Here is a 14,851-nt window from a genome sequence, read left to right as displayed (position 1 = left end):
AAGGAAAAATAGGTAACACCATAGATAGAACATAAATGAATATGTGAGGATCTTCTTTTAGAGTTATAGAAATGGACACACAAAAAAAGGAAAAATCAAATAGCTGAGTAAATTTTGGAACACTAAAATCAGAGCTTAAAAAATAAAAACTAAGTAGATGATACGGGCCAGGGTCACACCTGTGCTGTGCATTGCCATCCTTGGGAACTAAGTTGCCACTTGGCTCAACTCCCTGGGACTGAGAAGCCAAAGTGCTTCACTATCCAATGGTCTGGAGCCACCAATATGCTGTACCCATCACCCAGAGCCTAATGTTGCTGTGCCCTGCCCCCCCAAGTCCCAGGCTGCCATGGCACCCTGCCATTTTCTAGGGCCTGAGACACCACAGTGCCCCTTCATCTTTGGGGCTGTGCTACTGCTGCACCTTACCCTCTAAAATCTAATCCACTCTATCCCTGTACCCCCAGGCCGAAACCACTGGGGCACACCCTAGAGTCCCAAGCCCTATCCCCACAGGTGATCTACACATGCCCACACCTCAGTGATTGTACCCATGCCCCAAGATCCAGGTGTTGCAGTAGTACCATGAGCCCCTGAGCCTAGAACTCTGGTTCTGCAGCCACTCTGAGTGCTTGCACTCTGGAATCCAACACTATAGTAGCTACCTGAGGCCACATCAGACCCAATGATGAGACTGATCCCCTCAGCTGGAACTTCCCCTCATAGATAAAAGGAGAACAGGTAGACCCCAACAATCTTTGCCACCAAGGATGCCAATACTCCTTTTCTGCTGCTGCCGCTGCCACACATATCCATAGCCATGGCCCCTCCAATGTTTGTTCCTACTGATCTTAGCTGCACAAAGGCTACTCCCTCAATAACAGATCCACCACAACCCATATGACTGACACCCTCACACCAGCTTACAGCTAGTTATTTTTCCCAACTGAAGCTAGTCAACAAAGCTTGGAAAAGGTGATTGCTCTTCAAATTCACAGACTTCAACTCAAGGCCACAAGAACATGATAGGGGAAAAATTACATAACCAAAGAAATACAACAATTCACAAGTAACTGACCCCAAAGAAAAAGATATCATTGAAATTTCTGAAAAAAAAATCACAATTATTTTAAAGAGCTCACTGAGATGAAAAAGAACACAAATAGCTTAACAAGATCAGAAAAGCAATACATGAACAAAATTAAAAATTTAATGGAAATAAATAAATCCTAAAGAACCATGCAAAAATCCTGGAGCTGAAGAATGCTGTGAATGAAATTTTAAAATGTAATACCTTCAACAGCAGACTTGATCAATCTAAAGAAAGAATCTGTAAACTTAAAGACAAATGTTTTGAAATTACCCAGTCAGAGAAGAAAAGAAGAAAAATAATAAAAAGAGTAAAGGAAGCATAAGGTATTTATGGGACACCTTTAAGCGAAAAGAAAAAAAAATACATGATGGAAGTTCTAAAAGGAAGATAAAGAGAAACGAGCAAAAAGTTTATTTAAGGATATAATGGCTGAAAACTTCTCAAATCTGGTGAAAGTTACAGGTTGAGTATTTCTAATTTAAAAATCTGAAATCCAAAATGTTTCAAAATCCACAACTTTCTGAGCACTAACATGATACTCAAAGGCAATGCTCTCTGGAGCATTTTGGATTTCTGAGTTCCAGATTAGAGACAATGAAATGATGATAAGAATCTTATCATCAAAAATCTGAAAAAAATCAAAAAGCCAAAACACCACTGGTCCTGAGCATTTCAGGTAAGAGATAATTTGCTGTGATCTGAATGTGGTTTGTCACCAAAAAAATTCATGTTGAAATTTGATCCCCAATGTTGTAGTATTGGCAGATCGGGCCTACTGGAAGGTTTTTGGGTCATGGAGGAAGAGCCCTCATAATTGGTTTGCTGCCATTATTTTTATGGTGAATTATCACTCTGGTAAGACTGTATTACTTCTCATGGAAGTAGATTACTTTTTGAGAGACTGGATTGTTATAAAGCCAGGATAGTCTTGGGCTGTGCCTCTCTGCATGTGACTGCTTCTCCTTCAACCTTCTTTGCCATGTTATAATGCTGCATTAAAACCCTCACCAGAGTGAGGGTCATGCCTTTAAACTTTTCTGCCTGCAGAATCATGAGCTAATAAATCTATTTTTTAAATAAATTACCCAGTCTCTGATATTCTATTATAACAACACAAAACAGAGGAAGACAATACTCAAACCTTATTAACATGGAGGTACAAAAAGATCAGAAGTCTTTAATTAAGTTCAATCCAAATAGGACTATACCTAGACACATTATAATCAAACTTCAAAAATTCCAAGACAGAGTGAATCTTAAAAGCAGCAAAGAAAAATCCTCACATAAAAGGAAACCTCCATAAGGCTATCAGTGAATTTCTCATCAGAGACTTTGTAGGCCAGGAGAAAGTGGGGTGATGTATTCAAAGTACTGAAAGTTAAAAATACTGCCAACCAAGAATACTGTACCTGACAAAGCTGCACTTCAGAAATGAAAAATAAAGACTTTTCCAAACAAACAAAAGCTGAGGGAGTTTGTCACCACTAGATTTGCCCTGCAAGAAATGCTAAATGAAGTTCAAGTAGAAATGAAAGGACACTGATGACAAACATGAAGAAGTAGAAAGTTCACTAATAAAAGTAAATATATAGTCAAATTCAGTATACTTTACTTTTGTAATGTAATGCTGCTGTGTAAATTGCATTTAACCTAATATAAAGGTTAAATAACAAAAGTATTGAAAATAACTACAGTATCTTCTTAATGGATACACAATATTAAAAGATGTAAATTATGACACTGAAAACATAAAATGTTGAGCAAATGTAGAGTTTTTGTATGCAACTGCACTTAAGTTGTTATCAGCTTAAAATAGACTGGGATAATCATAAAATGTAAGCATACATAGAAACCACAAAGCAAAAGAGCCAATACTCGAGAGGTAAAAGAAAAATCAAACCATACCACAATAAATGATCAAATCCCAAAGGAAGAAAAGAACTACAGAGAGAAAAATAAAGAAAAAAAGAAACTAGAAAACTGTCAGGAACAATTACCAAAATGGCAATCGTAAGTCCTTACCTATAAATTAAGTTCACTTGCATACAAAAACTCTACTCTAAGTGCAAATGGTTTAAATTCATCCATCAAAAGACAGAGTGGCTAAGCAGAGATTTTTCAAGTCCAACTATATGCTTCCTACAGGAGACTCACTTTAGCTTTCAGGAACATATACTCTGAAAGTGAAGGAATGGAAAAAGATATTCTATGCAAATTGTAACCAAAAGAGAGCTGTGGTAATAGTTTTACATACTAGGCTTTAAGTCAATAAACCATAACAAGAGAAAAAACAGATTATATTATGATGAAGGGTCAATATATTAAAAAGATGTAATAGTAAATATATATACACCCAAACTTACAGCACTAAATATGTAAAACGAATATAACCAGAACTTAAAAGGAGGAATAAACAACAGCATGGTGATAGTAGAGGACTTTAATTCCTCACTTTCAACAATGGATAGAACACACAGACAGAAAATCAGTATGGAAACGATGGATTTGAACAACACTATAAATCAAATAAATCTAACAGACATACACAGAATATCCCATTCAACAGCAGAATACATATTCGTCTCAATTGTACACAGGGCATTCTCCAGGAGAGGTCATACTTTGGGGCACAAAATAAGTCTTAAGATTAATATATATGGAGTATCTATTCTGACTACAATCGTATGAAACAAGAAACCAGTAATAGTAAAAGTTCACAAATTGGGAAAATTAAGCAGCACATTCCTGAACAACCAATAGGTCAAGAAGAAATCAAAGGGAAACCAAAGAATATCTTGAGACAAACAAATATGGAAATGCAACCAACCAAAACTTATGAGATATAGCAAAAATAACTCTAAAGGGGATATTGATACCAATGAATGTCTACATTAAGAAAATGAGAGAACTCTAACTGTACACCTCAAGAAATTAGAAAAGGAGAAAGAACTAAGCTCAGAGATAGCAGAAGGAGGGAAACAGAAATTAGAATAGGAATAAATAAAATAGATACTAGAAAACCAATAGAAAACATTAATAAAACTGAGTTGCTTTTCTGAAATAACCAAAAATCAACCTTTAGCTAGACCGAAAAAGAAAAAAGATTCAATTCAAATTAGAAATGAAAGAGGGGACATTAATTAATAATTAATTAATAATACCATAGAAATATGATGAATCATGAGACTGCTTCGAAAAAATTATATGCCAACAAATTGGATAATCTAGAAAAATTGGACAAATCCCTAGAAATCTACAACCTACCATGACTAAATCATGAAGAAAAAAAAAGCTGAGCAGACCAGTCAAGACACAGAAGATTGAATTGGTAATCAATAATCCCCCAACAAAGAAAAGCCCAGGACTGGATGCCTTCATGAGTAGGACCTACCAAACATTTAAAGAAGAATTAACATCAACGCATCTCAAACTCTTGCAAAAGCTGAAGAGGAAAAAACACTTTCAAATTTATTTTATGAAACCACCATTATCCTGTTATCAAAGCCATACCAAACAGTTCAAGGGAAAAATACCGTAGGCCCAAATCTCTGATGGACATGATACAGAAGCCTTCAACAAAATATCAAAATGGCGAACTGAATTCTACAGCATACAAAAGAGATTATACACCATAATGAAGTGGAGGTATCCCTGGCATTCAAGGATAGTTGAATATACACAAATCAATAAATGTGATATACCACGTTAACAGCATGAAAGAAAAGCATTATATGATTATCTCTATATGTGCAGAAAAACCATCTGTCAAATTTCAACATCCTTTCTTAGTAACTCTCAACAAATTAGGAATAGAAGGAATATACCTCAACATAATAAAGGCCATAAATGACAAATCTACAGCAAACATCACACTCAATTGTGGAAAGTTCAAAGCACTTCCTCTAACATCAAAAAAAGGACAAAGAATGTCCCCTCTCACTACATATATTCAAATATACATACTAGAATTCCCAAAGAAATTAGGAAAAAAAAAAAAAAAGATATCCGAATTGGAAAAAAATAAAATTGTCTCTGTTTACAGATGACAATGATATTGTATATAAGAAATCTTAAACATTTCACAAAAACAGTTAAAACTAATAAAATCAGCAATTTCACAACATAAAATCTATATACAAAAATCAGGTGTGTTTCTGTACAGTAACAAGAAACTATACAAAAAATAAGAGGACACTCCTGTTTACAATAGCATCAAAAATAATAAAATGCTTAGGCATAAATTTAACCAGTGAGGTGAAATATATGTACACTGAAAATCATATAACATTGATGAAAGAAATTGAAGAAGACATAAATAAATCAAAATAAATCCCATGTTCGCAGATTGGAAGAATATTGTTAAAATGTTTATATTACCCAAAGCAATCTACAGATTTAATGTAATCTCTATCAAAATTCTAATGACATTTTTCATAGAAACAGAAAAAACAATACTAAAATTTGCATGCAACAACAAAAGACCCTGAATAGCCTAAGCAATCTTGAGATAGGCAAACAGAACAGAATAGAGATACCAGAAATAAACCAAAGCATATACAATTAAGTAATCTTCAAAGAAGGTGCCAAGAACACACAATGTGGAAAAGATGATCTGTCAATATAGACAGTTGGGAAACTGGATGTCCACATGCTAAAAACTAAAATTGTACCCTTACCTTACAGCATACACAAAAATCAACTCAAAATAAATTACAGACTTAAAAACTGAATTCAAAAATCCTAGAAGAAAACAAAGCAGAAAATCTACTTGGTATTGTTCTTCACAAAGACTTTACGAACATGACTGAAAACACATGGAGCAAAACAAAAACAAGTGGAACTGCAACAAACAAAAAAGTTTCCTCACAGCAAAGGAAACAATCTACAAAATGTAAAGGCAACCTACACAATGGAAAAAAATATTTGAAAACTATATGTCGAATGGGGGTTAACATTCAAAATATTTGAGGAAATCACAACTCAACACCAAAAAAAAATAAAAACTTAATTTAAAAATAGGTTAAGAACTTGAATAGACGTTTTTCCAAGGAAAGCATAAAAATGGTCAACAGATATATGAAAAACTGCCCAACATCACCAATCATCAGGGAAATGCTAATCAAAACTGCATGAGATATCACCTCACAGCTGTTAGGATGGTTGTTATCGAAAAGTCAAATTTTAAAAAGTGTTAGTGAGGATGTGAAGAAAAGGAACCCTTTGCACCATTGGTGGGAATGTAAATTGTTACTATAAAGAAACAGTATAGAGGTTACTCAAAAAACTGTAAATAGAACTACCATATGATCCAGCACTCTCACTTTTAGATATATATGAATATATACATATCCAATTTATCCAAAGAAATTGAAATCAGTATGATGAACAGTTATGTGCACTACTAGAAAATATCTCTTCATGTACTACCAAGACATGGGATCAACCTAAGTGTCAGTGGATAAATAAATAAAAATGGAGTGTGTGTGTGTGTGTGTGTGTGTGTGTGTGTGTGTGTGTGTGTGTGAATATTCTTAATGGAATGTATAATGGAATATTCTTAAGCCCTAAAGGAAAAGGAAATCCTGCCATGGTAACAACATGGATAAACCTGGAGAACATTATGCAAAGTAAAATAAGCTAAACACAAAAGACACACACTGTATGATCTCACTTACATACGGAATCTAAAAAAGTGAAAATCACAGAAGTAGAGAATAGAATGATGGTTACCAGTGGCTTGAGCAGAAGGGTTTGGGGAGATGTTGGTCAAAAGATATGAAATTTCAGTTAGGAGGAATAATTTAAGGAGCTCTATTGAACAATATGACTATGGTTAATAACAATGTATTATACATTTGAAAATTGTTGCATGGGGAGAAATGCCAGATATAGGTGAAGGGGAGGAAGGCAGCAAATCACACTGCCATGTGTGTACCTATGCAACAATCTTGCATGTTCTTCACATGTACCTCAAAACCTAAAATGCAATTTAAAAAAAGAAAAAAAAGAAAAAAGAAAATTGCTAAAAGTAGATTTTTAATGTTCTCATCACACAAAAATATATGTAATATAAAAATCTAAGACATTTCATAATGGATACATATTTTGAAACAATATATCTCATTTCCTAAATACATACAATTTTTATCAGTTAAAAATAAATTAATATTTTTAAAAGAAAGAAGCTAGACAGAGATAAACTAGGTTGATTGTGGTGATCACTTCACAACATATATCAAAACTACATTGTACACTTTAAATACATAAAAATTTTATTTGCCAGTTATACCTCCATAAAGCTAGAGGGGGATAAAACTATGTAGACAGCCAAGGTTTCCCAAAGCTTACTCAGGCATCACTCCTGAGTCCCTATATAAATTTACAAAGAATGAGCAAGTGATAACAAGATTCTATTTGTATCATGCAACAAAGATTTTCTGAAAATATATTATTTTTTTTAAGTGGAGCTATTTGCGGAAGAAGGAAGCATATTATAGCCAGATATGACCCAAAAAATACTAAAGTTTGAGAAACAAGGAAAAGAGCAAAGTGATATAAGTACTTATGATAATTTTCTTTAATCATTTAGGATAAGGAAAGGGGGTTTAATCATCTGGTTTGGTGATTCTGAAAAGTGGAAGCTGCAGCCAGGATTATCTTGAAGTTGGAATTCGAAGCTCAGGTAACCAGGAGTCTGGATGTAATTAAATCTTTAAGGCAAAACACAAATACAAACCACTGGAAATTTCTGGCATCATTACAACTTCCCTAAGCCTTTCGGGTTCTGCTCCTTGATTTCTACACAACCTTGAAAAGTTCCTTAACTTCTCTATACATAAATACCTTCATGTGTAAAATAGGTTAACACCACAATGGAATTACTAGATTATTTAAATAAAATATTTTCTTGAAATGATGTGAAACATGGTAAGTGAAAAATAAATGTCACTTCTCTTTTTAATGGCAGGATTTCAAACAAAAAGTATTGGACAGACACACACATACCATCTTTAAAGCTACTCACTCTACCTACACTCACTCTACCTGACATAGTTTGCATATTGTCCGCTCTAAATCTCATGTTGAATCTTAATCCCAAGTTTTGGAGGTGAGGTCTGGTGGGAGGTGATTGGATCATGTGGACAAAATCCTCATGGCTTGTTGCTGTCCCCATGATAGGGAGTGAGTTCACACAAGATCTGGTTGTTTCAAAGTGTATGGCACCTCTCCCTCCCCCACACCCTCTCTCTTGCTCACATTGTCATTAAGTGACACATGACTGTAATAAAAATGTTACTTTTACTATTATTAATCAAATTTTAAAGCACAAATGGAAAAATAACCCTTAATTTCATTCTTTTAACAAAACAGTGTTGATTTTTCGTAATAATGAATGTGATTTTTTATGAATTTATGTTTCAAAATGTATTTTAAAAATTTACAAAGGCTGTTTTTTCAAAAGTATTTGAGGTAGCTTATGTGGTGAGTGAATATGAAGGCCTAGGTCATCACTGCAAACTACCCTAGACTTTATAAACACAACACAATCAGGCTACATTAAATTTTTTTAAATAATTTTTTCTTTTTTCTGAAACAAGGTCTCATTCTCTCTCCCAAGCTGGAGTGCAGTCACGTGATAATAGCTTGATCATGCTTCAATCACTGCAGCCTCAAAATCCGGGACTCAAGTGATCCTCCTGTCTCAGCCTCCCAAAGTGCTGGGATTACGGGCATGAGCCACTGGACTCAGCCTATTTTTCTTTAATAATAAATTAGCTTACTGTAACATTTTTACTTTATACATACTTAATTTTTTCAATCTTTAAAATTTATTTTTGACATTAAAACAGCCATAACATCACTAGGCAATAAACATCTTTCAACCCCATTATAATCTCATGGGACCACTGCCATGCATTTGGTACATCATTGCCCAAAATGTTATTATGTGATGCATGATTGTATATAGTTTAGTCTCTATACTAGGTTCTACATTGTGTGTTTTACATACATGAGCTAATTTAATCCTCAGAGCAATTCCGAAAGGTTGGTATTGTAAGTGCCACTTACAGATGAGAACTGAAGGTTTGACAAGTCAAGGAAATAGACCAGAATCACGAACTTCAAAGCCACACAGCAAACTTAAGAGTCGAATTATTCATAAGTCTGGATAATTCCAGAGCCCGTTACTGCTTTTCAAAGGATATATGTGCTTGTATATGTGCACATATGTTCATGTGTTCAGAAATATGAGCGGAATTTTCAGAGTCAAATGAAATTGAAATAATAGATCCATTTTCTGTTTACAGCCAACTGAAACCCTGAGTAAAAATGGAGCAAATCCAGCTACTGCAGCCCCAGGGGCGTGTCAGAGTGTCAAACATCCAAATTAGCTTAGTTAACAACATTTATAAACTCCAAAAGCACTCAATGTTTAGATTCCATAATTACCATTCTCTCGATAGTTCTATAAAAAAATAAATCTTTCACAAACTAATCTCCACCAACTAATTAATTTGATATTAGAAGAACTCTGAGTATAATTTATATTTGCTAAGATATTAATGTATCCTTTCCTACCATGGTTTTCCCCCAGGCAAAATGAAACAAGTACAACACATTTTAAAGTCATTTCACAGATCAAATCACTCATCGATATGATATAATTAGTCTTATGGCAGTACATGTTTAATTAAATTAGAGAGGAACAATTGACAAAAAATGATAAAAACGTCAAAAATTAACATACCATTAATACATCAAAATGAGAATGTCATTATGGATACAAATATTTAAATTGGTAAGATTCACACAAAGAACAAAAATTTGCTGTTGCAAACATTCTGGCTGTGGTAGAATTAGAAAGTCTTTTAAAGTTACAGGAATGGAAGAATTAAATATTCCCCATAGTTTCTGTAAAGCATTTGATAAGATAAATTTAAAGAGAATATCTGTAATTTTAACCAAGCAAAATGTTCTTGGTACAATATTTTCATCAAATTTTTTCTTTTTGTATTTTACAGCTCACATATTCTTGAATAATACGTTGAATATTCCTCGTTACAGCCTTAGCACAATAAATTCTCAGCTTTTCATACTGGATGTATTAATGTCTGCAAGTGACTATTTTGCCGTCGCCAAAGTAAGTTTCTGCTATCTACTGCTGTCAAAGTGTGTTACTAAGTTTATAGAAGCCTAAAGACCCAGAGACTTCACATTAATACTAAAGTAACATAATATTCAAGAAGAAGTGGGGTGAACTGAGGAGACAGAACACCTTCAACATCTTCTTTTGTTTACAAATTAAACATCTGACACTAGTCCCTCCAAGAAAAGCACCTTGAAAGCTCTAACACTGACAGAAAGGCTTTTAATTTGGTTTTTTATTTCTCCGAACTAATTGCTTTGCAATATCTGTAACATTATTTTTTTCTTGCATGTCAGTATTTGATGGTCCATGGAGGGAAACCTAGCCATAAATTCCCTCCTAAAAAATACAGGGAACTTCAGATGGGTAAACAGGAAATCAAGAGAAAATGTTAAAAATACTATCATAGGGGAAGGGTCTCAAGTAACAATTAGTAAAATAATAGTAATAATAATAGTGGCAGCAGAGTATTTACTATTAGTATTAATAGTAAAATAGGAATAGTAGTAAGATAATCCAGTGTGTTTCTTTAAGCATATTTTTCTAATGAATTATCACTTTGAGTTGTTAGAATTAGATATGGACTAATCTGCTACCCTACTCGCAAAAGAGCAATGCAAGTTAAAAATTAAAAGATGGGGGCAGGCACAGTGGCTCACATCTGTAATCCCAGCACCTTGGGAGGACGAGGCAGGTGGATCACTTCAGGTCAGGCGTTCGAAACCAGCCTGTGTAACATGGTAAAACTTTGTCTCTACTAAAAATACAAAAATTAGTTGGCATAGTGGTATGTACATGTAATCCCAGCTACTCAAGAGGCTAGGGCAGGGGAATCACTTGAACCTAGGAGGTGGAGTTTGCAGTAAGCTGCGTTTGCACAAATGCACTGCAGCCTCGGTGACAGAGTGAGACTCTGTCTCAAAAAAGAAAAGAACAGATGGGAAAAAGTATGCTGGGCAAATACAAATGAAAAGAAAGCAACATTTCTGGTTTTAAAATTAAAAAGGTGTAATACAACAAAAAAGTATTAAGCAAATATGGGTAATTTATAAAGTAAAAGAGGACAATTTGTAATAAAATTATAACAATTTTAATAAAATATATATGAACCATAAAAATTAGCAGCAACTTTTTTTTTTTTACTGTACTTTAGGTTCTGGGGTACACGTGCAGATCATGCAGGATTATTGCATAGGTACATACATGGCAAGGTGGTTTGCTGCCTTCATCCCTGCATCACCTATATCTGGTATTTCTCCCCATGTTATCCCTCCCCACTCCCACTGTCCCTCCCTTCCCCCGCAACACTGACCCAGTGTGTGATGCTCCCCTCCCTGTATCCACATGTTGTAACTGTTCAACACCCACCTATGAGTGATAACACATGGTGTTTGGTTTTCTGTTCTTGTGTCAGTGTTTGCTGAGAATGATTGTTTCCAGATTCATCCATGTACCTATGAAGGACACAAACTCATCGTTTTTTATGGCTGCATAGTATTCCATGGTATATATCTGCCACATTTTCTTTATCCAGTCTATCAATGATGGACATCTGGGTTGGTTCCAGGTCTTTGCTATTGTAAACAGTGCCACAATGAACATATGTGTGCATCTGTCTTTATAATAGAACAATTTATAATTCTTTGGGTATATACCCAGTAATGAAATTGCTGGGTCAAATGGTATTTCTGGTTCTAGGTCCTTGAGGTATTGCCACTGTCTTCCACAATGGTTAAACTAATTTACACTCCCACCAACAGTGTAAAAGTGTTCCTATTTCTCCACATCCTCTCCAGAATCTGTTGTCTCCTGATTTTTTAATGATTACCATTCCAACTGGTGTGAGATGGTATCTCAATGTGGTTTTGATTTGCATTTCTCTAATAACCAGTGATGATGAGCACTTTTTCATATGTTTGTTGGCGTCATATATGTCTTCTTTTGAAAAGTCTCTCTTCATATCATTCACCCAATTTTGGATGGGTTTGGTTTTTTCTGGTAAATCTGTTTTACTTCTTTGTAGATTCTGGATATTAGCCCTTTGTCAGATGAGTAGATTGCAAAAATTTTTCCCATTCTATTGGTTGCCAGTTCGCTCTAATAATTGTTTCTTTTGCTGTACAGAAGCTCTGGAGTTTAATTAGATCCCATTTGTCTATTTTGGCTTTTGTTGCCAATGCTTTTGGTGTTTTAGTCATGAAGTCTTTGCCTATGCCTATGTCCTGAATGGTTTTACCTAGGTTTTCTTCTATGGTTTTTATGATGTTAGGTCTTATGTTTAAGTCTTTAATCCATCTGGAGTTAATTTTAGTGTAAGATGTGAGGAAGGGGTCCAGTTTCTGCTTTCTGCACATGGCTAGCCAGTTTTCCCAACATCATTTATTAAACAGGGAATCCTTTCCATTGCTTGTTTTTGTCAGGTTTGTCAAAGATCAGATGGTTGTAGATGTGTGGCATTGCCTCCAGGGTCTCTGTTCTGTTTCATTGGTCTACATCTCTGTTTTGGTACCAGTACCATGCTGTTTTGATTACTGTGGTCTTGTTGCATAGTTTGAAGTCAGGCAGCATGATGCCTCCGGCTTTGTTCTTTTTGCTTCGGATTGCTTTGGCTATGTGGGCTCTCTTTTGGTTCCATATGAAGTTGAAGTGGTTTTTTCCAGTTCTGTGAAGAAGGTCATTGGTAGCTTGATGGGGATAGCATTGAATCTATAAATTACTTTGGGCAGTATGGCCATTTTCATGATGTTGATTCTTCCCAACCATGAGCATGGGATGTTTTTCCATCTGTTTGTGTCGTCTCTTATTTCATTGAGCAGTGGTTTGTAGTTCTCCTTAAAGAGGTCCTTCACATCCTTTGTTAGTTGTATTCCTAGGTATTTTATGCTCTTTGTAGCAATTGTGAATGGGAGTTCACTTTTGATTTGGCTCTCTGTTTGTCTGTTATTGGCGTATAGAAATGTGTGTGATTTCTGCACACTGATTTTGTATCCTGAGACTTTGCTGAAGTTGCTTATCAGTTTTCGGAGATTTTGGGCTGAGATGATGAGGTCTTCTAAACATGCAATCATGTCCTCTGCAAATAGAGACAATTTGACTTCCTCCTTTCCTAATTGAATGCGCTTTATTTCCTTCTCTTGCCTGATTGCCCTGGCTAGAACTTCCAGTACTATATTGAATAGGAGTGGTGAGAGAGGGCATCCTTGTCTTGTGCCAGATTTCAAAGGGAATGCTTCCAGTTTTTGCTCATTCAGTATGATATTGGCTGTGGGTTTGTTGTAAATAGCTTTTATTATTTTGTGATACGTACCATCGATACCTAGTTTATTGAGAGTTGTTAGCATAAAGTTCTGTAGAATTTTTTTCCCCATTTATTTATTTTATTGCATTTTAGGTTTTGGGGTACATGTGAAGAACATGCAAAATTGTTGCATAGGTACACACGTGGCAGTGTGATTTGCTGCCTTCCTCCCCATCACCTACATCTGGCATTTCTCCCCTTGCTATCTCTCCCCAGCTCCCCACCCCCCACCGTCCCTCTCCTATTTCCCCCCAACTGACCCCAGTGTGTAGTGCTCCCCTCCCTGTGTCCATGTGTTCTCATTGTTCAACACCCACCTATGAGTGAGAATATGCGGTGTTTGATCTTCTGCTCTTCTGTCAGTTTGCTGAGAATGATGGTTTCCAGGTTCATCCATGTCCCTACAAAGGACCCAAACTCAACATTTTTGATGGCTGCATAATATTCCATGGTGTATATGTCCCACGTTTTCCCTATCCAGTCTATCGTCGATGGGCATTTGGGTTGGTTCCAGGTCTTTGCTATTGTAAACAGTGCTGCAATGAACATTCGTGTGCACGTGTCCTTATAGTAGAACGATTTGTAATCCTTTGGATATATGCCCAGTAATGGGATTGCTGGGTCAAATGGAATTTCTATTTCTACGTCCTTGAGGAATCGCCACACTGTCTTCCACAATGGTTGAACTAATTTACACTCCCACCAACAGTGCAAAAGTGTTCCTATTTCTCCACATCCTCTCCAGCAACTGTTGTCTCCAGATTTTTTAATGATTGCCATTCTAACTGGCTTGAGATGGTATCTCAATGTGGTTTTGATTTGCATTTCTCTGATGACCAGTGATGATGAGCATTTTTTTCATATGTTTGTTGGCCTCACGTATGTCTTCTTTTGTAAAGTGTCTGTTCATATCCTTTGCCCACTTTTGAATGGGCTTGTTAGTTTTTTTCTTGTAAATCTGCTTTAGTTCTTTGTAAATTCTGGATATCAGCCCTTTGTCAGATGGGTAAACTGCAAAAATTTTTTCCCATTCTGTTGGTTGCCGATTCACTCTAATGACTGTTTCTTTTGCTGTGCAGAAGTGTGGAGTTTGATTAGGTCCCAATTGTCTATTTTGGCTTTTGTTGTCAATGCTTTTGGTGTTTTGGTCATGAAGTCCTTGCCTACACCTATATCCTGAATGGTTTTGCCTAGATTTTCTTCTAGGGTTTTTATGGTGTTAGGTCTTATGTTTAAGTCTTTAATGCATCTGGAGTTAATTTTAGTGTAAGGTGTCAGGAATGGGTCCAGTTTCTGCTTTCTGCACATGGCT

At 35.5% G+C, this 14,851-nt stretch overlaps 1 long non-coding RNA gene across 2 annotated transcripts in view; it reads right to left on the bottom strand.

Moving 5' to 3' along the window:
* LOC116559552 overlaps positions 1-14,851 on the bottom strand; it is a 262,035-nt gene that overhangs the window by 93,906 nt on the left and 153,278 nt on the right. The gene's annotated exons all lie outside the window — the stretch shown is intronic.

This window comes from Sapajus apella, unplaced genomic scaffold (assembly GCF_009761245.1).
Source record: "Sapajus apella isolate SASKATOON/1434 unplaced genomic scaffold, GSC_monkey_1.0 scaffold23, whole genome shotgun sequence".
Classification (NCBI taxonomy): Eukaryota; Metazoa; Chordata; class Mammalia; order Primates; family Cebidae; genus Sapajus; species Sapajus apella.
This window is presented reverse-complemented; position numbering and strand designations above follow the sequence as displayed.